Source organism: Protopterus annectens, chromosome 4.part0, assembly GCF_019279795.1.
Source record: "Protopterus annectens isolate FY-2018-M chromosome 4.part0, PAN1.0, whole genome shotgun sequence".
In the NCBI taxonomy this organism is placed as follows: domain Eukaryota; kingdom Metazoa; phylum Chordata; order Ceratodontiformes; family Protopteridae; genus Protopterus; species Protopterus annectens.
The window spans coordinates 1,500,330,480-1,500,355,900 of NC_056733.1; positions in this window are offsets into that span (position 1 = coordinate 1,500,330,480).

Genomic DNA, 25,421 nt, shown 5'->3' on the forward strand with positions numbered 1-25,421 from the left:
CCGGAAGATTGCCAAATTCCAGTAATAACGGCCACACAGGTAAAAAATGCACTCTCCAAAGCTAAGAATACAGCATCCATGGGACCAGATGACCTCCTGGGCTGTGTACTACATGAACTACAATATGAACTGGCACCTCACCTAAGTGTAATGTTTAATCATAGCCTCACCTCAGGTTTCGTGCCTACTGAGTGGCGCAGAGCTACAGTTATCCCACTCCACAAGGGAGGATCCACCTTGGATCTCGGAAACTACCATCCCATCAGTCTGATGAGCCTTATCTGCAAGGCCATGGAGCGTATTATCATGGAACTTATAAACAAAGACATTGGCAACCTTCAAACACTGGACACCATGCAGTTTGGGTTTGTGAAGGGCCAATCTTGTCTCCTGAACCTGATTGACTTCTTCGAATCAGTCTTCAGAGCCATAGACAAGGGTAAGGTGGTTCACATAGCCTATCCCGACCTTGCCAAGGCCTTTGATATCATCCCCCACTCTGGAATCATAGATAAACTTACTAAGCTGGGCATTAATCCCTACATCACCCAATGGGTTGCTTACTGGCTTACTGATAGAACCCACACTGTAAAAGTAGCTGACTCCAAATCCAGCTCCAGACAAGTGACAAGTGGAGTACCTCAGGGGTCAGTACTGGGACCGCTCGTGTTTGGCATCTACTTCTCTGAAGTACAGGCCAACACTAAGTGACTCTGGCTAACAAAGTTCGCAGATGACTGCAAACTGGGAGCCATTATTGAATCCCCAAATTATGTGGATACTCTACAAAAGGGCCTTACAGAAACAGATACTTGGTGCCAGAGCCATGGGCTCAAGTTCAATGCCAAGAAATGTATAGATAACCTTTGGGAAAAACATGTAGCCATGAATTACCATATAGGTGGCTGTACACTAATCACCGAAAGTGTGATAAGAGACTTAGGCAGTGGTCTCACCTTCGATAACCACATCGCCACAACAGTCAGGAAATCCTTCTATGTGGCACACCTCATCACTAAGGGCTTTCCATCCAGAAAAAAGGAGGTCATTGTCCCACTGTACTCATCCGTCATTAGACCCATTATAGAATACAACGCCCTGTTTGGTATGTACCTCTCAAGACATCTGCAACAACTGGAAAGGCTGCAGCAATACCTCACTAAAAGAATCACAGGCCTAAAGCAGATGCCCTACACTGACCGCCTTAAAAAACTCCAGCTATACTCTGTCGCATATCATCTACTCAGAGGCAATCTCTGCTTAACATACAAGGCCACGTCAAACCCAGAGCTGTTGGACATGCTATACTTAAAGAAATCCCAATCCCTCAGAGCCACACGCAACAGGGATCTAAACCTTGTCATCACAATAAACAAAACATGCTGGAGGGATAGGTTTCTGACCCAGAGACTCCCCAGACTCTGGAATAGATTGCCCATACATGTCAAGCAGAGTGCCTCTTTGGCCCTCTTCAAAAGGAGCCTTGATGACTGGATGGGAGAAAGGAAATTCACCCCAGGGATCACGTCAGTCACCCTGCTAGACAGGGGTCCAGGGAAGTAAATAGTGTGGGAAGAAATAGCTAGGGAATTGTTATGGCTAGGCTTGTATAAGCCCTAGGGCTGATAGCCTAGTACCAACCTATGAACCTATGAACCTATGAACATATAGATATATAAATAGATAGATATAGATTGACTCTTAATAATCATCAGTGGAAACCTTGACATGCTTTGTGTTGACTCGTCGACAGAACAGAACAGCTCACTAAAATGCGTAGTCCAAGGTTAATCCTCAGAATATGCAATTAAAGTAAAAATAAAACATTTTTGCAGGTGGCAAGTCTTCCTGCACTTCTACACACCCTGATTATTATAAATACTAACCCTGAGATCACACAATCACCAGGGAAAGAGAATTCCCCCCACCCTGAAGACTGTAGCGTTTCCACAATTGTCGACCATCTGCATATGTCAACCAATGCGGGTTGGCAATCTTCAGGTCAACCATATGTTAATGTGTGTTACACCAGGATACCTATAGATATATATATATATATATATATATATATATATATATATATATCTCAAACAAAGCGGCAAAACACAGCTGTAATGCAGGATCAGCAGCAAAACAGTAGATAATTTCACAATTGTTTAAATTATCTACTGCTTTGCTGCCTATCTTGCATTACAGCTGTGTTTTGCCACTTTGTTTGATATTTACTGATTGATTCAGCAGCATTTAACCTTGGTGGAACTTTGTCTTGTGTTTGGTATATATATATATATATATATATATATATATATATATATATATATATATATATATATATATATATGAATGATGAGAGTGTATTCTTTCAGTTACTATTCATTAGACAGCAGTTGTCCAATTTTCAACAGTTTGAAAAGTCATCATTCATTGTAATTTTCCATAAGTCATTGACATGAAATTTATACAAGTAAATGATAGTCATGCCCCTCCCTTCCTTGTACTGCAGTATACCATTTGGCAGGATTAGTATCACAGTTTGATTGGTGTACAGCTAGTCTCCCCTGCCTTATATCCTTTAGGCTGTGTTACTAGATAGTATGTCTGCCATTTAACACAGTGCAGATGCACTGTATGATCACACATGACTGCTGTTGATTTTAAATCTTTGTGGTACCTGTCTGTCACTTGACAATTTTAGTTAACTCAGAGAATGGAGCAGACATTTAACAGTGAAGACTTTGTAATGATAAACTTTGTGTTCAACCACTATGTTAAATAAGATAATGAAGCAGTCAGTTAATATAACGAAACCATGAAGACTTTGTAATGACAAAACTCAGTTATAAGAAAAAAGCAGATGGGTGCATTGCTAGTTTGCTGTCTTTTTTGCTACCAACCTACAGTTTATAGGTTTTTAGGTTCATAGATAAGTACAAGGCAGTTGGTCTGGCCATTTCAATCCTAGCAATATATATATATATATATATATATATATATATATATATATATATATATATATATATATATATATATATATATATATATATATATATATTTATTTATTCCAGTTTGATGACCGGGGAGGTCCACTGGGCCTGGGGAGCCTGTTTTCAGTGGAGATCCGGGGAGAAAAGCTCCACAATACAAAGTTTAAATACATGATGAAATTACAAGAAAATTATAAGATTAATTTATATTCAAAATTTCCCTGTAGCCTGAAGGAGAACAAGACAAGATAAACAGGGAGAGAGTTTGAGGTGCCCATTCAATTATTTAGGTTTACCTTGAAGATGACAAGGGTGCTTCTCTGCTTGAGATGTAGCAGAAGTTTGTTCCAGAGGTGTGGGATATGGTGGAATATGATGAATCTGTTATGCCAGCATGTATTATTTATCTGCTGATGAAGGTTTAGTTCTTTTGACAAGTATTTGATGTACCATTAGTTCTACAAAGGAACTGGAGATCAAATAGGGTTGGTCCTTTCATGGCATGAAAGGCTAGACATGGATCTCCAAGAAGGAATGTATAAGAGACTGAGTGCAGAGAAAGAGCTGGCAGTCTGTCCTGATAACTACAATTTTTGAGGCCACTGATCTTTTTTAGTCATGAATCTCCGAGGTCTCTCATGTTGTGTGATATGTTTAGATAAATACATGCCAAAAGGTTCATTATATTAAATAATGGTGTCTGATAAGATATGAGTAAAGGGGAATTAAGACTTCTTTGAATCCACTGGAAATGCCTTTGTAAATATGATGGGCCAGATAAAAGGCTTTCCGAACTACTGTGGAGACATGTGGTCGAATGATAAGGAATTAAAAGTACCTTACAAAGAGGATCCTAGGCCTTAAACACTTGTCCTATATGGACAGACTAAAAAAAACTCCAACTATTCTCTGTCTCATATCACCTACTTAGAGGCGATCTCTGCTTGACTTACAAAGTCATGTCTGACCCAGCTCTGTTAGAAATGCTGCATCTAAAGAAATCTCAGTTCCTCTGCACCACATGTTCCAGAGACCTCAACCTCATTACCACAGTTAACAGAACATGCTGGATGGACAGGTTTATAACCCAGACACTGCCCATGCTGCAGAATAGACTTCCTATACATGTCAAGCAGAGCACTTTGCTGACCCTCTTCAAGAGAAATCTTGATGAGTGGATGGGAAACAGAAAATTCACCCTGGGGATAACTCCAGTGGCTCTACCTGACAGAGGCACTAGGAACTAAGGTCGAATAGCACTATGCCAGAGTAATCCCACAGCTAGGCTTGTTAAGGCCCTAGGGCCATTAGCCTAGTACACACCTATGAACCTATGAACCTATCAACAAGAGTGAAACTGTTTTGTTTGTCAAATGAACTATGCTCCATTTTTTTACATTTATTTTGAGACCATTGTCCTTGCCCAAAATGGTAACATGGCCTAAGCCCTGTTAGAACAAATTTGAGTCAGGTGAAGATCGAATAACAATTACTAATTTACATCCATCTGCAAACATAACTAACCATATCCCAGAAGAGCTGGTCTGAAGGTCTGGGAAATATGTGCCAAATAGGAGATGGCCCAAAACTGAGCCCTGTGGTACAGCACTGGTAACTACTTTGCTTTTAGAAATAGCACATGCTACTCTAACCACATAGGTTCTGCCAGACAACTAGCTAGTTATCCATCACATAACATAAGAGTTTATATTCAGGTTTACAAGTCTATCAATAATGTTTGCATAGGGAACAGTGTCAAAGGCATTGGCCAGGTCTGAATATGCTGTATACACTGGATAACCACTACCTACTGCTTTAGTTACTTTTTCAGAGAAATTAAAGAGGTTAAATAGCAGGGCCTTCTTTTGAAAAAGCAAAATTGATGAGGATCCAGGGTTGAGAGATTTTCAATGTCCAGATTGATAAAGTCCAAGATACTGTACTCTATAGGTTTACATATGAGGCTAGTGAGATTAATGGGTCTATAGTTGCCAAGGTCTGTAGCTGAGCCACCCTTACAAAAGTTGTTGTCCAGACTTCATGAATGTAACCAGTGGTGAGGTTTAGATAAAAGAGTTTAAGCAGGGGTTTCAGAAGACCATATTTGGCATGGATATTCAGGCATCCTGGTATGTTGTCAGGGACCATGGATGAAGTATTCTTAGTTTTGGAAAGGGATGATAAAACTTTTCCCATAGTAATTAGCACATTTATAGCAAATTATGTGATACATGCAAATTATATTTCACATAATTTATAACGAATTTTGTGATACATGTGCATACAAAACTATATTTGGTATCTTTTCATTTCCCATACTTAGTAAGAGATTCAAATAGTGAAACAAAATCACTTTATGTGCATTCTAACATGGCACTGATAATAGATATGAAAGATTTACTTCATTTACTGGCAGTTGACCGAAATTATGGCTGCTTCTGCACATCCGATAAATGAGATGACCTGAATGGTGTTTTTTCATGCAGTGACCCTCACTCACATATTACTTGTAATTTCAATGGTGTGCATTTTGTGGAATCATCTTATTTGTACTTGTTTGACTACTATAATATCTGTGTGTAGAATTCCTGCACGATACATTTAAAGTGCCATTTCAGTATAAGGGAATTCACTGATAACCTGGTGCATTATCTAAAAGAATGTAATATGCACAGGGGCAAGAATGTTACAAGATGTCTGTTTTAAGATGCTTGCAAAAAGTTGTCAGTGATAAACTGGATTCTTTAGCAGAGCCAGATAGGTTAGAAGAACTTCTCCAGTAGCATTTTAAGGATAGTTCTGAGGCATTCTTCAAAAGCAATGTCTATTAAAAAATCAAGTTACTACCATGAAGTAGTATCTCAAAACGTGTCAGGAAATACAGCTGAGAAATCATTGCTGCTTTGTTATTATCATCCAATTGCTATGAATTCATTTTTTATATTGCTAGAGTCTACTAAATGTCATATTGCAGATTATGCTGTTTCTGGATTTGGATAAGACCTTTGATGATTTTCTCTTTGACAAAACCAACACAAAATATCCCTGAACCCTAATACAATAAATCTGGTATACTGCTTAAAAGATTAATAGTATTCTTCAATGGAATTTATCGGTGTGCTTTTCACAACACACCTTGACAAGATAAATCCAAGTGTTCTAATACACCCACAACCAAATTCAGGACACTTTTAGCAGGAAACAAATGTCTGTAGTAAAATTTCGGCTTATCAGTCTACCACAGAGTAGAAAATAAAGTCATGAGAACACGGTGCCTAAATAATTTCTTATTGGGCTGATCATCTGGAAACAAACCCAATGATAAACTGACTTTAAACAAGCTCACTTCTAATCTTTATCCTACTATTATACACATTTGTGGGAAATCTTTTTAGAATGTATAGTTGAGTTCTCATATACTTCAGCTGTTCTTTACAAAATGAAACAATGAGAATCTATCATTATCCAGAAAATTATTCTCTTAAAAATGTGCTTATTCATTTATTTCTCAATGAAAGAAGCAGTGAGAATCTACAGTTTGTTGCCTTAATAATATATTATTTGAGGGACTTAACCATTGAGAGACTGTACTTTAGATCTGAAACTCAGTATGGACTTGGTATTCTGATTTTGTCAGTAAAAGTTAGGAATGCTACTATGTATGTTATTAACAAGCTTCTGCATTTCAATAAGTTCCAGTGTTGAAACGTATTGTTGTGGCTAATTTATATAAACAATACATTTTTATAATTCTTATTCTAATAATCTGAATTTTTAGTCATTTTTATTTATTGATTTCTATATTGCTTTACAGTAAAACTTTAACAGCCAACCTAGTTCACAGATAACTAGTAGGTTGGCAGTCCAGGGAACTAGAGAGGAACCTAGACCAAGCTCCTAGTTGCCCACTCAAGAATTGTCTGGTTATGTGACTTGCACAAGGTCATACAGTCAGAGCTGGATCATGGTAAAATGAGACCCTAGGCAGGATAATAGAACAGCCCACCCCCACATAACCATTCCAGTGTCCCTTTACTTGGCTGTCTCTCCCCATTTACTATAAATATTGTTCAATACTGTGTGTGTGCATACAATTTTCTTCTTTACTTTTACAATGATTACAGATATTTAGATTTAATTTAAAAATGTTATTTCAAATTTTATAGAACAAACACTGATGGCCAATTACTAAACAAAACAGTCTCAGATTGAAAACAGACTTGGCATGAGAAACAATAAACTTCTCTGCCCCTGAAACTTACTTTCACTGAAAATGCATCTGACCAGTGATGGATTAATGTATCCTGGGCTGTTTTCAAACCAGGGGGGCTCTGCACACTTTTATAGGGCCATGTATAAATGCATCTGTTCTTTGATTAACCTACGTGATTACATAGCTCTCAATCTTCCATTTCCAAAATGAGAAACACTAGCCCTCATAATTTGGAACAAATGGGCAAAATGTGGAACACATACTAATGGCTTACTAACAACTTCAACTAGGAAGGTCATAGGATGGTTAAAATATGCTGGTTTTACTGATAAAGAATATGCTTTAATGAATTAATATGATTCATTTCTATTTACAATGGATTTCACTTAAAAAAATTCCTAACACTAAATGTGTGACAGAGTCTTTCAATGTGGAACTTTGAGGAACTTCGAAGAATGTGAACTTTTTAAGACCCCAAATGAGATGCGTTCCTTGTAATGAAGTACACTTGAGAAGTATGCCAGATTAAATTAAAATTATGTTACTTGTTTACTACAATGACATTTGACAAGGTGTTTTTTAAATGTGTCATTTTGATTTTTTTTAGTTAGCAGTGAAACAAACTGTATGAACCAATAATAACAAAGCTACCCATTTCAGAACATTTCAACCATAAAAGGCCACTCAATCTGTTTATAATCTGCAAATATCAGTCAATATGCACAATCTCTGCAGAAGAAAGTCATCTGAATAATTCCACATCAAAGAGAACTATTATTAATGGAGAGGTTACTGCTGGCAAACAAACTTTGCTGTTTGGTGAGTTCTCTACAAATGCAGTGCCTGCTATTTTTGAATGATGTTGCCTGTTACACTAACAAATTTGATATGTTGGTGATATTGGCATAATCTTTCTAGAACTAAACCAGCTATGCATTAGGGAATGGCTGGCACATGACAACAGGTTCATAGTTACAAGAAATGTCCTAAAAAACATTTAGGAGCCTAGGCCAAATTCCCAATTGCTCCAAAACACTGTCTGGTTAAGTGACTTGTTCAGTTTCACATACTGTAGTAGGTGAATGAAGGTAGGCCTTTTTTTTAGGTAGTGCCAAACTGATAAACTTACTGACATAACAAATAAATCCCAAATAAACCTAAAGGCATTACTGCTCAATGCTAGAAGCCTAAACAAGAAACTCCACACTCTACAAGCTCTCCTCACTCTGGGGAATATAGTTATATGTGCCTTTACTGAGCCATGGTTTAAATCTGTAGAAAGTGCTCCACCAGTACAAGGCTTCAGTGCCTTTCATACACTGAGACCATCAGATACACAGACAATGGCAAAACATGGAGGAGTCTCAATGCATATTATCAACACAAGAATAACTGTGCATTGGTTAAATAGGATGATGCACTGGAATTTATCCATGTGCAAATCACCATAGGTGAGTCCCATACCATATTCTTACAAACTAAAGGTCACCCTCTATGTCCCTACAGTCCCATAGCTTGTACCTAGACCTACTGAAGACACTTATGATTAAACCAAATACCCTATTCATGGGAGACTTTAACTATCCCTCTAGACTGGAAAACATACACTGCCTCATACCCAGAGGCATAATGATTCCTGGACTTTATTAACACAAATACCCTTGATCAGATAGTGCGCACAACAACCCAAGGTTCAAACGTACTTGACCTGGTGGTAATCACCAATATGGGAGAATACTGCACCCCCCAGCCCCTGTTTCACATCCTAACTGGTGAGATTGGATCGCAAAGCTGTTTCCTTCAAAATAAAAATCAGCTCAGCAACCCAAGCAAGCCCTGTAGCAGTTAGGAACTATTTCAAAACAAACTACACCCTATTAAGCGATAGCTTATTAAAATGCAATGCCTCTCCCAATCCCTAGCTCACAACAACCTATGTGGAATTGTTCACAGAGACCCTGTGCAGCCATGTAAATGACTGTATAGAGGCTGCTGTACCTGCTAGAAATAATCCCAAAACAAACTCTGAAAAATAAACCACACTGGTGGAATCCTAACCTTAACAGTCACGGTTAAAATCAGGAAGAATATCTTACATAATGATAGCTGGTCTCTAATTAAACTAAATAGGAAACTAAGAGGAGTAATCAAGTCCAACAAGGCCAATTATGAGATTAAGATAGCCACACAGGCTAAAGACTGCCACAAAACCTTCTACAGCCTCAAATGCAGCATACATCAGTGTGCTGAACTGGTGGTAAATAGTGCCATCTTCACTGAGCAGAGTGGCATTGTGAATTTGCTGATTTACACATTCAGCTCAAACTCAACCCCACTCTTCTCCTGCCTCCCTCCATGAAATATGTACTAGCAAAACTCTCCCAACTATTAACAGGTCCTGACAGCACTTGCTAAGGCCAAAAACTCAGCCTCAGTGGACCTCAACAATATTCACAGATGCTTTCTAAATAGCTTGAAACATGACTTATCAGGACCACTTGAATCAAATTTCAACTATAGCCTAAAAACAGGCTTTGTACCACGACGATGGAAAACTGCAATTATTATCCCAGTTCACAAGGGTGGGCCATCAACTGACCCTAAAACTGTCACAAATGTCAAATAAAAATTTGTGTTCATTAATACAATAGATTTGTGAAAAGCATTATATAGAACAAGAAACTTTGTTTTGTTTGGAAAAATAAGCATCTGAGGAAGTGCAAAATATAAACAACAATACCTAGAGATTTTTGAAAAATATAAAAAAGAAATATGGACATGGGAAAGAAAGAGAGATTTGATATGTTGCAGTATTTATGCAAAGTCAAAAGACAAATTAATCATACAAAAAAAGCAGCCCCCAAATATATTCAAAGAGAAATATAGGCAAAGGCATCCAGATATGGAAAATTTCACAATAAAAAAAATAATATCACAAAGAGGGAATGTAGAAAGAAGATTAGTAAAGCAGACGTTAAAAAATAGAAGTTGAAGCTATGGAATGCCTGTGAAGTGAAGGATTTGGTGTGGAAGGCCTAACACAGGTTACATCACAGCATGATGGAACAAGTCCCCAAAGTAAGGACAAACAGGAAGATCAGGAGACATCTGAAGAAGAAATATGGACATGGGAAAGAGAAAGAGATTTAATATGGTATAATATTTATGCTAAGGAGAAAGCAAAACTAATCAATACAAAAAAGGGCAGCACCAAAGATATTTGAAGAGAAACACAGGCAAAGGAATCCAGACATGGAAAACTTTACAATACAAAAAATAAGAAGACAAAGAAGAAAGGTAGAAAAGGAGATCAGTAATGGAGGAGTTAAGGAAATAGAAACGGAGGTTCTGAAGTACATGTGAAGGATTCTGTGTAGAAAATTTAACTGAGAAAACACCATAGCAGGATAGAGCAATGAATATCCAAATTAAGGAGAAACCAGTGGAACAGGAAGCAACATGTCAGTTGCCATATGACAATGTTTTGGAGCCTTTCACAGGAAACCAGTATAAATGTTCACTTGAAGCTGGACAGCAGGGGAAGGAACAGAAAACTGTGGCAACTCTGATGCAGTCAGTGTTGAGGAGTGATAGGCCAGTGAGTTCCCATATGACAGACCAATGGATGACACAGGATGAAACTGAAAAGAATGTGCCACAGGAAGATTCTATAGAATTTTCTATAGAATGCCCGCAGGAAATGGAGAACAAAAAATGTGCCCTCAGTTTAGAAGAAAAATGAGCTAAGAGAAAAGTTGCTTGATTTAATAGAGCTAGATAGACATATTAAGATCAATGAAAGAAATAGACTGCAGAAGGTCAATAAAACCCAAAAAGTTAGACGTTTTATAAAACAAATGAACACAGTAATTAGGACTGCCATAGAGATCCATGCAATATAACAAAACCAAACAGGATACATTACTGTGCAGCTATATTAATAACAGATAAAATTCTACCACAAGAACACAGTGTAGTAAGGGAAAGGAATGGGAGAAATTGAATACCATCATGGAAGTATCGAATAGAGAACACTATAAAGCAAAACAAGAAGTGTCACTGTTAGAAGAGTATAGAAGAGGAACAGTTCAACAAAAATACTTAGAAAGATAGATGCAATAAAAGCAATTGCACGCTATTATAATGGATCAGGATCTATCATGCGCTATCACAAATAATAAATTAAAAATACCAGCTCAAGCAGAAAATCTTAGAATATACACAGATAAATATAAAGGAAAAGTACAAAATAGGCAATTTATTGATCACCCAAAAATGTTTTATAGAAAATTGGGAAACAAGGTAAAAGGAAATGAAAGACTAACAAAAAAAGAAGAAATAGGTACACTTTGGAGAAGTATTAATGAAGATCCTGTGGAACATAACAAAGATGCTAAATGGAGAGAAATAAAAGAAGGAATAAGAAGTTCAAAGGTGTAGAATATGAAACGGGTGAAGTAACAGCTGGAGAGATTGAAACAAAGCTAAGAAAAGCTCGAGCTGGAAAGGCCCAGGCCCAGATGCGGTACCTAACTTCTGATAAACGTATTAACATCTTTGCACAAAGATTTAGCCATGAGTAAGAACTATTTATATGTGCACCCCAAACAGACACCAACTTGGATAACAACAGGAAAAACAATGCTCCTACTTAAGAGTGAACCTGCAAGCTACCCTAAAAATTATAGACTAACAACTTGCCTTCCGACGACGTATAAACTATACACTGTAATTGATGCTGACACAGTTTATAGTCATTTAGAAGAAAACTCAATTATGGCAATAGAACAAAGGGGTAATAAAAGAAAATTTTATGGAACAAAGGATCATTTGTTGTTAAATAAAGTCATATTGGAGAACTGTAAAAAGGGGAAGAATCTATGTATGGCATGGATTGACTACAAAATAGCATTTGACAGTATCCAACATTCATGGATAAAAGAGGGCTTAAAATGTATAAGATGCACCCTACACTGATAAATTATATCAAAGTGACCATGAAACAGTGGCAAACCACTTTGCAGTTAAACCATGATAAAGGACAAATTATTATTCCAGGGATAAAAATCCAAAGGGAGATATTCTAGGATAACTCTCTATCACTGTTGCTGTTTTTCATTGCCTTCAACCCATTAAGCTGCAGCTTAACAGATTAGGTCATGGCTATAATTTGGCTCCCAGAAAGTAACAGAGTGTAAAGACTTCTCATCTTCTCTTTGTCGATGTTTTAAAACTGTATAGGTCATCAGATGAGGAGCTGAAAGCCCAACTGGAAGTTGTCAAAACTTTTTCAGATTATATAAGAATGTCATTTGATCTTGATAAATGTGCAAAGGCAACCTTTAAAGCAGGTAAGCTGCAGCACCAAGAAAACATCAGTTTGGGACAAGAATGTGATATAAAAGAACATGAGCAAGGAGGAGTGTATAAATATTTAGGAATTGATGAAGAATCAGCAATAAATCATGAAAAAATGTGAATAAAATTTAGTAAGGAATATTTTAGAAGACTTTAATTAATCCTGAAAGCAGCATTGACATCTAGGAACAAAATTCAAGCTATAAAACAATTTGCTCTTCCTGTCCTAACTTACAGTTTTGGAGTGACTGACTGGCCCCAAAAGGTGTTGGATAAATTAGACAGGAGAAGAAGAAGGATGCTTCATGCTCATCCAATGATTTAAAAAATTAGTGCATGCCAAAATTATATATTCCCTGTTCTGAGGGATGTATGGGCTTCCTTGAAATTGATTACATGTATAGGTCTACAATCATGGGACTGCATACATATCTGCTGACTTCACAAGACCCAAATGTAATGAAAGTTTTGAAACATGAGGAGGATAAACCAAAAAAAAAATAGTAAGGAAACACAAGTAATAGCAGCACTGTCTAATAGTAATTAATGCAAACACAAGCGCTTTCCTTCATAAATTCTTCTCTCTCCTTAATCCTTATACAATCTCCTTCAACAAATTCTAAAGAGCAGTCTTCTTCTTTCTCTCTATTTGGAAGATTTAATTCTATTAATTTAATTTGTATATTATTGTTATTACCATTGGTGTATATTCCAATATTTTATTCACTTTCTTCAATAAACAATACGTAAGCCAAGCAAGAAAAGCGCAGAAAATAAGGCAAAAACACCAAAACACACCAAACCTGAAAAGCAACAAAAAAAAAACAAAGCCATCTTTATCCATTAGAAAGAGAAGCTATTATATATGTGAGGAGCTTATGCATATGGTTCCTCATGAGTGTGTTAAAAAACCTGTTCTTATTTTTTATTTTATTTTTTTTTAATGATTTTTTAATGAAATTTTTTTGAATATTATTTATTATATAATGTTTTGGTAAATATGTTAAAATGAGGTTTTGAGAAATATATATGCCTTTAAATAATATAAAAAAAGTCATGTGGTTCAATTTATGTTCAATTATTTGCATTACAAGAAGGTTGATTTTGATGCTTTGTAACAACATAGAAGAAAGACAGTGTGAAAGCACTTGTGTTGTGTTTGCATTAAAGACACCTTCTTACTATTATTCATATAAGTTGCGTTATTTTTTATTCCACTCCCCAAGCAGCAGCTTTTTGTTGATTTGCTTTTTTTTTTGTTTCTGCAGAGGAGCCTGGTGTTTTTTGGGCATTTTGTGCCTTATGAGGAGGATAAAGGCAAGATAATGTCCCTTCTTAGTTTAGCAGAAGCATATCGGCATCAAATGGGAATGGAAATCAAACCAGAAGCAGATAGAAATCAGGCAGCAACTGAATGTGCCAAAAAACAAAAGAAAGAATATAAGGTAAAGGATGAGATGAGAAGGCAAGAAATGTTGAAAATGCATAAATATAGTTTAACTGCAAGTATAGAAAACTCTTGGAAGAACGTCATGTAGATCAAGTTTGAATGCAGGAATGGCTAAGAAGAGGTGATTTCAGACCAAAAGATGAAAGGTTAATACTGGTTGCCCAAGACAGCGGGCTACATACACGTTGGTTTATAAAGTCTGTTGAACATGTTGGAGAAACAGAAAAATGTAGGTGTTGTAAAACAGAATTGGAAACAGTCGCAAACTTTTTTGCTGGTTGTGAAATATGAATGGCAGAAGGACTGTATACTGAAAGGCATAATAATGTGGTAAGCCTGTTGCACTGGGGATTGTGAAAACATTGTAATATTGAAGTAGCTGAAAAACACTGGAAACATGACCCACAAAGCATCATAGAAAATGATGAAGTCTACATTACATGGGATCACCCATTATCAACAGTTCAAAAGGTAGATGCGAGAAAACCAGATATAATGATTCATGAAAAGAAGACAGAAGTAGCAATGATCATTGAAATCACTGCACTCACAGACACAAAGTCATAAAATATCAGGATTTGCAGGCAGAAATGAGAGCAATGTGGAAGAAAGATACCCAGGCAGTTCCAACAGTAGTAGGAGCAATGGGTCTTATAAAAAAGAATCTACAATTGTATTTAGATATGTTACCAGCACATGTAACTCTGTATGAATTGCAGGAGGCATTATTGGGCATATTGCAGGTGCTGCAAAATTCTGGCTGACATCAGAGATTGAAACTACTACTTTCATGAACTTTAAACATACTTTGGCTTAGGAATGGGGTCCACTCCCATCAACTTATTAGAAAGACAAAAGATTTAGAGAAATTAAGAAAAGAAAGGACCTTATTAACATATAAAGGTCAATTTCTCCATATAGACAATGCAGAAACAATAAGGAAAAAAAAAGGTTCAAAATGTACAGTACTTTAAGCAGAAATGTAATTCTCCTCATAGTTATCTTCCCTAAGAGAGGATGATGCAGTGATTTTCATGCAACTATATATAATAGAAGTTTTTCCATATATACTTTAGTTGTATTCAGTTATTTTTGGGACATCTCTGCAAAGAATAGTGCCAGTCAATTTGGGAACAATTTTCACTAAGAAAAAAGATATTAACTAACTCCCTAATCTGTATGCCAAAAGACGTTGGACTATATCGGATGGCACAATGGTGCAGTGGTAGCATTGTCACCTCACAGCAAAAGGTTCTCCAATTCGATTCTTGGCTGGGGCACCTTCTGTGTGGAGTCTGCATTTCCTCCCTGTGTCCATGTGGGTTTCCTTTGGGTGCTCCTATTTCCTCCCACGTTACAAAGACATGTGTCTGGAATGTTTCTCCCTGGGCCTCAGTTGAAAATAGGCTGGGTTCCAAGTAGGACTTTCCTGGTAAAAAAATGTTAAATAAATAAATATTGAAGTGCTTTCCTGGTAAACAAATGTTAAATAAATAAATATTGAAGTGCACTCTTATTTATGACATAATGCTACTGTGATGATGCGAGGTATTGCCAGCAGATGTAGGGAAGTGGATGTGTAATATATGCCAGCACAGCTAGCTGTAATTTTATAAAGAATTATATGTCATTCATATATCAAACTGATTTGTACAGATGATTATGTTGAAAAATGTATTTGTGAAGCTGCTTGTGTTAAAAATATACCAACAGTGTGCCCCGATCGACAGAAAAAGAAATATACATACATTATTTTAACTGTTTAAATGTATATGTTTTAACAGAGGATACTGGAAGAGAAGAGGTTAATCTCAAACTTTAAAAACAGTTTGAAATTAAATTACCTGGCTTAGGCCATAAAGATTGTCTCTTACAGTTCTCAATGCAGCCAGAAACAAAAAGTCTGTACTAGGAACCTCCTGCATTGGCTTTGGGGTGCACTAATTGCTACTCTGAAAGGTTGGAGGTTTGAAATAGTTTTATAAATTCCAGGTGCTGCAGCAGATCTTAGCAAAGCTGTGTGTGTGTGTGTGTGTGTGTGTGTGTGTGTGTGTGTGTGTGTGTGTGTGTGTGTGTGTGTGTGCGTGAGTGTGTGTGTGTGTGTGTGTTATTGACATATATGTGCTAAATCCTGACAGCTCTAGCCAAGGGGGAAGCATGGGAACCAGAAGTCAGATGACCAGATGTATGTGATGTCATTCTAAAATCTATCACTAAAATTGTGTTTAATACTAGATGAGATTGAAGTCTTATTGCACTTTGTTTTTGTAACCTGACAAATAAGGAAGACCCCTCAACTACTTTGTCTTGGCTTGCTCTAGTAAGTGACCAGAGAATAGTAATTCTTTAGATCATTCAGGAAAATATAATAAGATTAGTTAAGTACTGTATCTGTGTGAATCTGTTCAGCTGTGCTATTTTAGTATTTCCTGTGGTTGAAACTCTGGTGTTTACTGTAAATAGATATTTAGTATTTTCATGTTCTTTTCTTAATTATTATTAAATATATTTAAACTTTTCATTGTGGCTGGTCTTTTAGAGAATATTTTAATCTCTGAGAGTACTTATATATGTTTGGTGACAGCTCTGGCCACTCCTAAAAGCCTTGATGTTGTTCAATCTACCATTTATATTAGTATTAATTTCACTCAGTATAACGGGGTACCCTTGTAACAGCCTTGGAGTAGCTGGCTTTGGAGTGTCTGGTGGTGGTGTAACTACCTTAGCCTGGGCAGAACGTGGCATAGCTAGTAAATCTGTGCCAGGCTTTCACAGGTGTGTGTGTGTGTGTGTGTGTGTGTGTGTGTGTGTGTGTGTGTGTGTGTGTGTGTGTGTGTGTGTGTGTGTGTGTGTGTGTGTGTGTGTGTGTGTGTGTGTGTGTGTGTGTGTGTGTGCTGTCATTTGTCTCTTAGTTGCTTAGAGCGTGTGTGCTGATCTTTGAGTCATAGGTAAAGACTGTGCATGCTATCTTTTGCCTCTTAGCTAGGGAAAGGGCATGTTGTACACACCTGTGTCTACTGGTTACCTTGGCAGCTGGATGTTCTCCCTCAGCATCCTTGTCCATATTTGCTGGAGGTGCTGCTCCTGCTTGTAGTCCAGGAAGGTGCAGTCCTGGCTCTCGCTGTCCCTGTTGCAGCTGTTTCCTCAAGATGATATTGTGCAGCATGATACAGACAAGGAGAATTTCTGCACAGGTGCCTGATTCATACTCAGGTCACCCCCTGCAGTGTCTAGAAAGTGGAACCATGACTTCAGTATGCCAAACATGTGCTCTGTGATGCTTCTAGTTTGAACAAGGCATTGTTGTAACCCTCCTCTGTGGGTGTGTTGACTGTGGTAGTGTTAAAAGAAGAATAATTTCACTTTATGTTGAAAATAACAGTGGATTTTAAGGGTAAAAATAAGTTCTAGTGGCTTTTGTGATTTCTGCAGTAATGAAACCATTGATGATTCAGGTTTCTAAAGTAAACTGACAAAGGAATAGACATAACAGCTTAAGCACATACAAATATTAAAAGTGATGCCATCCTATGTGCACAAACTTTACTTACCCATGTCATGTCTGTGTATGGCTAGCATCAGATGTAGGCAGCCTCAAAGCACATGACTCATAATTTCAGTAATGTCAAGGGAAGTGTGGAACCTGTAGGATATGAACAAATGTGTAGGAAGATAAACTACCTGCATACTGTCAGTCTCGTGCCTATCCACTCTGTGCATCAGACATATATGTAACCCTAATTCAAACCAAAATAAACAAAGCACATGGCGCAGTCATCATTATTCTCATGGTGCGGGTGCAGTAGGCCAAGGGTGACACCAAAGTAGTGAGTGTGTCTGTCAGTAAGAAACACACAACATTCATTAAAGTATGAAATATCTCAGATACTAACAGAAGTTTCATCCCAATCAACACTAACATTTTTTAAACAGCAAAAATCAGGTATCAGAGCGAAACACAGCTGGAAAATGTTAAAACACATCCAAAGGCAGCAATTCCATCCAGTGCAAGTCTTTTATTGAAACAAACAGATAAATCCGGTAAGCGCTTTCACCCAACAGGATTTCATCAGACCATAATGCATCACTGATAACAACTCCTTATATAGTAAAAAAGGTGCCAAAAACCTGAATTCAAACATTTTCTTAAAGTGACAAGATCATAGTCTTATCAAACATCTTATTCTAAAAACATTAATTATAAAAAGTGTAGAAAAGATATATAAAAATATATAAAAATATATATATTTTTATATATATTTTTTATATATTTTTATATATCTTTTTTATATATTTTTATATATCTTTTATATATATATATATATATATATATTATATACATATTTTATATTTCTTTTTTATATATCTTTTTTTATATTTTTTTATATATCTTTTTTTATATATCTTTGGATGTATTTTAAAACTTACCAGCTGTGTTTCGCTCTGATACCTGATTTTTGCTGTTTTACCATTTGGACTGTGAGGGGAGTGCAGAGTATTTACTATTTGTGAGTCTTTGTCTTGTTTTGAAGTTAACTAACATTTTTTAGCTTGCATGTGTGTGGTTCTGTATGGGCAGTTTTTGTGAAGTGTGTGTGTGTGTGTGTGTGTGTGTGTGTGTGTGTGTGTGTGTGTGTGTGTGTGTGTGTGTGTGTGTGTGTGTGTGTGTGTGTATGTGCATGAAAACAGTCAAACTCTGTGCTAGCACAACATCCTGGCATGTGGGACAGCTATGAGCTGTGCATAATAGAGTTGTCTGTACAGTGTTGTCACTCCCAACCATGCAAACTGCCTCTGCTGGGAGTTGCACTGCCACTTCCACCTCCCCTTTTCAAAGTGGGGGGTGCTAACTGAATGTGAGTGATGTCTGCTGGACAAGGTCTCCTCCCAACTACATTTAGGACCATGACCACATGGCCTACCATGTGTGGGTGTGGACACCTCACTCACTGATGGAGCAGGGGAAGTAGTGTCTGTATAGGAGGGGATCTGGCAAGACCAAAGTCAGCTAACACCAGAGGATGTTGTGACTCTACAAATGACTGGACTAGCAAATGTACCATTAGAGACACTGCCCGATTCAGTGCGTCACTCATCCTGTCCAATGATTCACCTACACAATTGAGGCAGTCATGCAATAGCAAATGATAACACAATACAGTGAATTAACCATACTAACTTGGACAGCACAGCAAGAACTGACATACATGCAGCATCCCAGCAGTAAATTTTTAAAATTATATACATTATAAAATAATTTTTCCATTGCATATTGAAATATATTCATAACATGAACATGCAAGTGGTTTGTGTGGAGGACAAACAAAATTTATGAAATAGTGAAGTTGTTTGTAGAACAATCTCCTCCACATAACTAGCAGTAATGCTCTGTCTGTATCCAATTAGTTTTCCCTCCTTCCACTTCCACTTCCATAGCTACATCATTACTTTTCTATAGTGTAGATTCAGCCCTCAGAGTACTGTGAGGATGCAAATGATAAGTAAAATTATTAGTATTTATGAGTACCAAAAAATATATATAATTTGGTCTAGAGGATGTAAATATGGTATAGATTCGGAGGGTTGCCTAATGGTTAAGGTGTTTGCCTTACAAACACAAAGTGCAGGGTTTGAGTCTCACAAGGTATAATTGGCTATGCTTAAAATGGCTCACAAGGCAGTTAGCCTAGTACTAATCTAGAAATCTAGGAATCTAGGTAGCTATATGACTGCACATACCCTAGGACTGCAGGGAGGAGCAATGGCAGTTGCTAGTTGTTAATGGCTTGCACGTGCTACTGATTTCCCTGACTGCAGCAACAAGCAATACTGAAGTGACTGTTCTCTCTTAAGTGTTTGTATCATGCCGAGTAGACTTACGATAAAGTATAAGCACCTTGAGAACTATGAGAACAAACTTAATGACATTGATATCCTTGTACTAAGAGCACACTGTCCATCCTGTTTAAAATCTGTCTGAAATGTTAATCAGCTATATTACACATTAAAACAAGGATACAATTAAATGGCCATGACATTGTATTTCTATAGTTAAGCTGAGAGAAGTGGAATATGATAACAAAATTAAGAGAAGAAATGGCTGGCAGTGTTGTCAACCTGACATTAAAATGGTGTGGGCTATTACTAGTGTAAAGTATCTGTCACTAACACATTTATCTATACATGTTCAAGTAAATGGAAAAGGAACAATTTCTAGTCCTGTGTTGTTGGTAAAGAGGGATAAAACACTCAACAGAGTGTGTGTTGTTATTGCACTTAATTGTGGGTTCTAGTCCAGATGGTGTGCTGTCTGACAGAGTTAATGCATACTTTCTGAGCACATGATCAGGTTGTAACACAAACAGATCTAGGAAATTTCAGAATCTTGCCTTTTCATTATTATTCCCATATATTTGCTAACATTGGCAATTTTTTGTTCCACATTTGCATGGGTTTCCACAAAGTGCACTGATGACTGACAGCATTTCAAAGCAGTGAATGAGAATCTGCTTCCCAAGGTACAAACTGAGAAATGTAATGTGTCTTGCCATCAGTAGTGCATCTTATTGTCACACATGTGCACTTTGCTACAGCACTCTGAACAGAAGCAAGAGAAGAAATTATACATCACATCCATGTATTAGTGTAACACATAGCTAAAAAGGAGTTATCCTATAGTACTGAGAAATAATCACCTTGATTGAAATTTATGCATTATTTCTTCCTTAGGTTTGATTCCCATATTGGTCAACTAACTTTTTATATTGTGTGATTCCAGAAAGTTATGTGCTAAGTCATCCTTATTTAACCTTCAAAACACTTAGGATAACAATCAAAGCAATTGAGCCTGTCAGTATTGACCATCTGAAAAAGTATAAAGAGGCTGAGCATCATACATGAGAAATCTGACTGCCATGTTTCACACCTTTATTGCTATTTGATAAAATACCTATTTTATGTGGCTTAAAAAATGTTCTGTTGTCATACATTGCTGCTTACAAAAACTGACATTCAGCACAGAGAGGTACACTGATCACTGCAGATCAGGCCACCATCCTTCCACAGGTTGCAGCACCATCAGCCTTCAAGTTGTCAGTGCTGCCTCCACAACCCCTGCCCTATCTGCATCAGTTGCTGGGCAGAGCTACCTGATACAGATGCATCAGGTAGCTCTGCCCAGCAGCTGGTGCACTGGTACCACCAGGAGTAGTAGTAGTGGAGGTGGTGGTTTTGTCACCTGCCAAAACCTAACAAGCCTGGAAGATGGTATAATGGAAAGGGGCCTCAGTGGCCAAATCAGCCATATAGAAATGATGCATTGTTGCATTGCAAGTTGATGCCACTTTGAGCACTGACACAGGAAACTGAGACAGGAGAGGGTGATGATAGTTCTGAGGGTGTGGACTAGATTCTCACTATTCTTAGGCTTGAAGTTGGTATGCCTCACATTTCCTTACCTATCCCCAATCATGGAGTTCCCCAACCTTTTATGTTGCCACCATCCTTGTCTGTATTGTTTATCCTGTATGTCTGCAACTGCTTATTCACCTCCCCTTCTTACCTGACTTTCACATTCCTAAGCCCTTTCCCAACATTCCTCTCTCTTTGAAAGTTAAAAAAGTAAAAAATGGGCACCTGTCCCACAAAAAAAAAATATCAATGACCCGTACATACCTCTCCACTTCACCTCACCTATGTGTCTTCTTGACATACTTGATTTGCTGAAATTGTCTGTACAACATCATTCTGTTGTCACCTACCCTTTGTTTGGTGACAGTCCAAATTAAGCAAATTCTGTGTACACTTCTACATTTATATTGTGAAGAAATGGATAGCTATGGTCCTCTTCCCCTACCTTCCTGCGTCCCCTGTGTCCTGCCCTCTGCGTCCCCCCCATTTCATGAGTTTCACACCATCACCATTAGTAGTCCCCTTTTCACTCTCTCCACAGATGCATACTGTCTGTAACACACTGATGAGATCATCATTTTAGTAATGAACTCTCATACCACTAAAGACAGACCCCATTTCCACACATTTAATCTGGTCAAAAAATAGAATCACAAACAACACATATGGCCAGAAATGACCAATAAGAAAGCTTTTACTTGTTTTCCTTCAGCATTTGTATGGACATTTCCAGTGTGCACCAATGCTGAGGGATGTTAAATGGCTGCTCATGTCCTATGGCAAAAACTTTTCAGTTGTTGCCATCACCTGCAGTAGTCCAGTTATCCTCACACAAAAGTGCTTAAACATGCTGCACAATTAGAATACAGAATAAAGGTACACTAAAGCAAATCACTGGTAACATTTACTCTAACAGTTATTTAGCTATTGTATGTGGACTATTGACATAAATCAGTTGTCTGAAGATTCATTTTTGACCAAAGCATCAAGGGTTCAATTCCAGATTGATGTCACATTAATTCATACTGTGATGTTGTACTTCTATGATATTTATCATGACACATAACTTATTTTTATCCAGTTAAGCATTTGCCAACACATCCATGACCATAAGGAAGATTTAGTAAACCACTCTTATTCTACTCATGCTTTCATTAGTTTTCCCTGTCCTTTAGCTGCTCGATTCCCATAGCCATCACTTACTGATGCAGAGCATGATAGATGAATACTGAGGACATACCATAAAGATGTGCATTAATGACCAATACCATGGCATTAATACCACCCTTTCACATGTGTCAGTATATCTCTGTCTTCACCCCTTATCTCTCACCCCTTTGTACTGTTGACTATTCATTAGGCTGATGGATATAAATGCCATGTTATGGCATTTGCAGTCTGCCATTAGTTTGCCGAAGAATAAAACCTACATCTTCCATTGGCTGAATAGGTTATCACTGTCCCTTCAAAGGTGTGACTTTGACAGATGTGACGTAAGGTTGTCTTGGTAGGGGTGTAGCAATAACAATCAGGTCAGTAAGCTTAACTTTTCATCTTGACAACGGTTTGAATCCAGTATTAGGTGAAACTCTTAACTGTCTGTTTTTATAAGTGTCTCTCATGTGAATGAGTTGCCTATGTATCTGTCTATGCCCCTTCTGTTCAATCAGTTGCAGTCCTAAGCATTTACATGAAATCTAGGACTGAGGAACTGTAGTATTCGATGCTAAATGGCATTTCAGCTGTTATTGGAAAGTGCGGTAAATGTTTGCTTTATACCACATTGTACACTCAGGTAATTTGTGATTTCCCTAGAAGCATGTTTTGTATGTAGTAAGTATAAAATATTATTTCAGTAGCTCTTACACACAATATGGCAAGGCAACATATTAAAAATAGTCATTCTTAGGCATTCTTAAAGTCATAATAAAATGTTAGTATAATATTCACAATATGCAAAATGATCTGTTTACTGGAGCCGATGCTGTTTCAACTCTGGTTTTTCATTTAGCTGAGAGAATTTACACCTTGTGCCACACAGAAAGCTAGGATTACAAGTATATTTTCTCCACTAAATGCCATCCAGAGTGCTGACAGCCAAGCATCACTGCTAAGCATGTTTGTGCTATAGAAGGCAAACCAAATTAAAGGTTTTCACTTTTTCCTTCAGCAGAGAACTCTGCTTGCTCACAGCCTAATGTCGCACAAATGGGGAAGGCAAGCACAACACTTCAGTTCTGAATTGAGCTTTGAAGCTAACATGGGAAGTTATAATACAACATGCATAGCACCACTGAACACCAGTAAAGACTGGTACTTCACAATCCCAGTTCAACACATCAAAGATTAATCACTCATGCACTAACACTTTGCCAACACCCGTGCAAATGCATTCCTCAGCATTGTGCTTTTGGGGGAGATTTGAAACTAAAGAAGTATTGCTAATGGATTGTATTATTTCATTACAAGGAAATTGTTTAATGTAGTCATGAGAAATGAATTGAACTGTGTGGTTAACTGGCCACTTCATTCTGGACAGTTTGGTCTGCACTGCAGCACAGACACCTACAAATCCACATAAATCATAATTTTTTATCCTTCCTGCATTGGAGCATTAAGTATTGTTTGGTATTGATGGTCAGCATTTCCCATGCACAAGTACATATCCTTTGTATATCAGTACCACTCATTAATGTTTAAATATCATCATCATAACTTGACAACACATGAATTATTTGTTGTCCATCCTGTATTTCACAAGTGTGTGTGTCTCATATACACAAGACAGGTAGGTTCATGTCACTCTCAGTACTGCAGTATACATTAATGACAGCATAGCTGACACGTCAGCAGTACATATGTATTATTGATCCTAACATTGCACTTAATCTGTCATATCAGCAAATAAGGATTTGCCTAAAACATTCAACATCATAATATCTTCTCTGATACAGAATTAGAAGCTAATCCTATCTACACTGTCACAGTGTAAAGGTTAGTCACCTGCAGTGGTGCTTGGATTAAGTACTGTGTCGTCTAGATTGCATAGCTAGACAGATGGGGAGTTCTACTCTTACAGCAGTCAACTTGTGCATGTGTGTATAGAGTTGTGTAAATATGAATGTAAGTACTAATGGCCTCAATATAGCAGTAACTTTGAAATAATTTTACTCTTCATGTTGTGTCCACATCAGTGACCGACCCTTCTCCCTGCATCATCTTCTCAGCAACACAACATTGATGTCATCCTCTTTATAGTGCAGTATTACACTACTGAAGTCAGACTTCTGCAGTGTTGCTTGTGTTAAGTAGTGTGCTTTCTAGCTTGCATAGCTCAATAGGAAGGGGGTTCTAATCTCACGACAGTCTCTGTGTGTGTGTGTGTGTGTGTGTGTGTGTGTGTGTGTGTGTGTGTGTGTGTGTGTGTGTGTGTGTGTGTGTGTGTGTGTACATAGTGATGTGTAAGTATGTCAATAGCTGCTGCTGGCCTCAATAAAAAATTAGCCTTGAGTAAATTTTACACTGCAGGTAAGTCTACATCAGTGTCAGGCCCTTTCCCATTATCATCTTCTCAGCAACACAATGGTGATGTCATCCTCTAAAAAGTGCATTTTCACACTATTGAAGTCAGAATTCTGTGGTGCTGCTCACATTAGGTACTGTGTCCTCTAGATTGTTTAACTAGAAAAGGAGGAGGTTCTAATCTCACAACAGTCAGCTTGTGTAGTGACGGTATGTCCATTGCATCACTAGCAGATTAATTCAACTGTTGTGCTCATTTGACTCCCACTCATGAGAAACATTTATATCGTGAGATCAATCCCACATCCCTTTTTTCACTCTGTCCACAAACACATACTGTCTGTAGCACACTGCTCAGGTCATCATTTCAATAATGCACTCTCATAACACTAAAGTCAGACTTCTCTTGTGGCATGTACAGATAATACACTTGTGTGTAGATCATGCCAGTCAATAGGCAGGAAGTTTGAAAACAGCAGTGAGA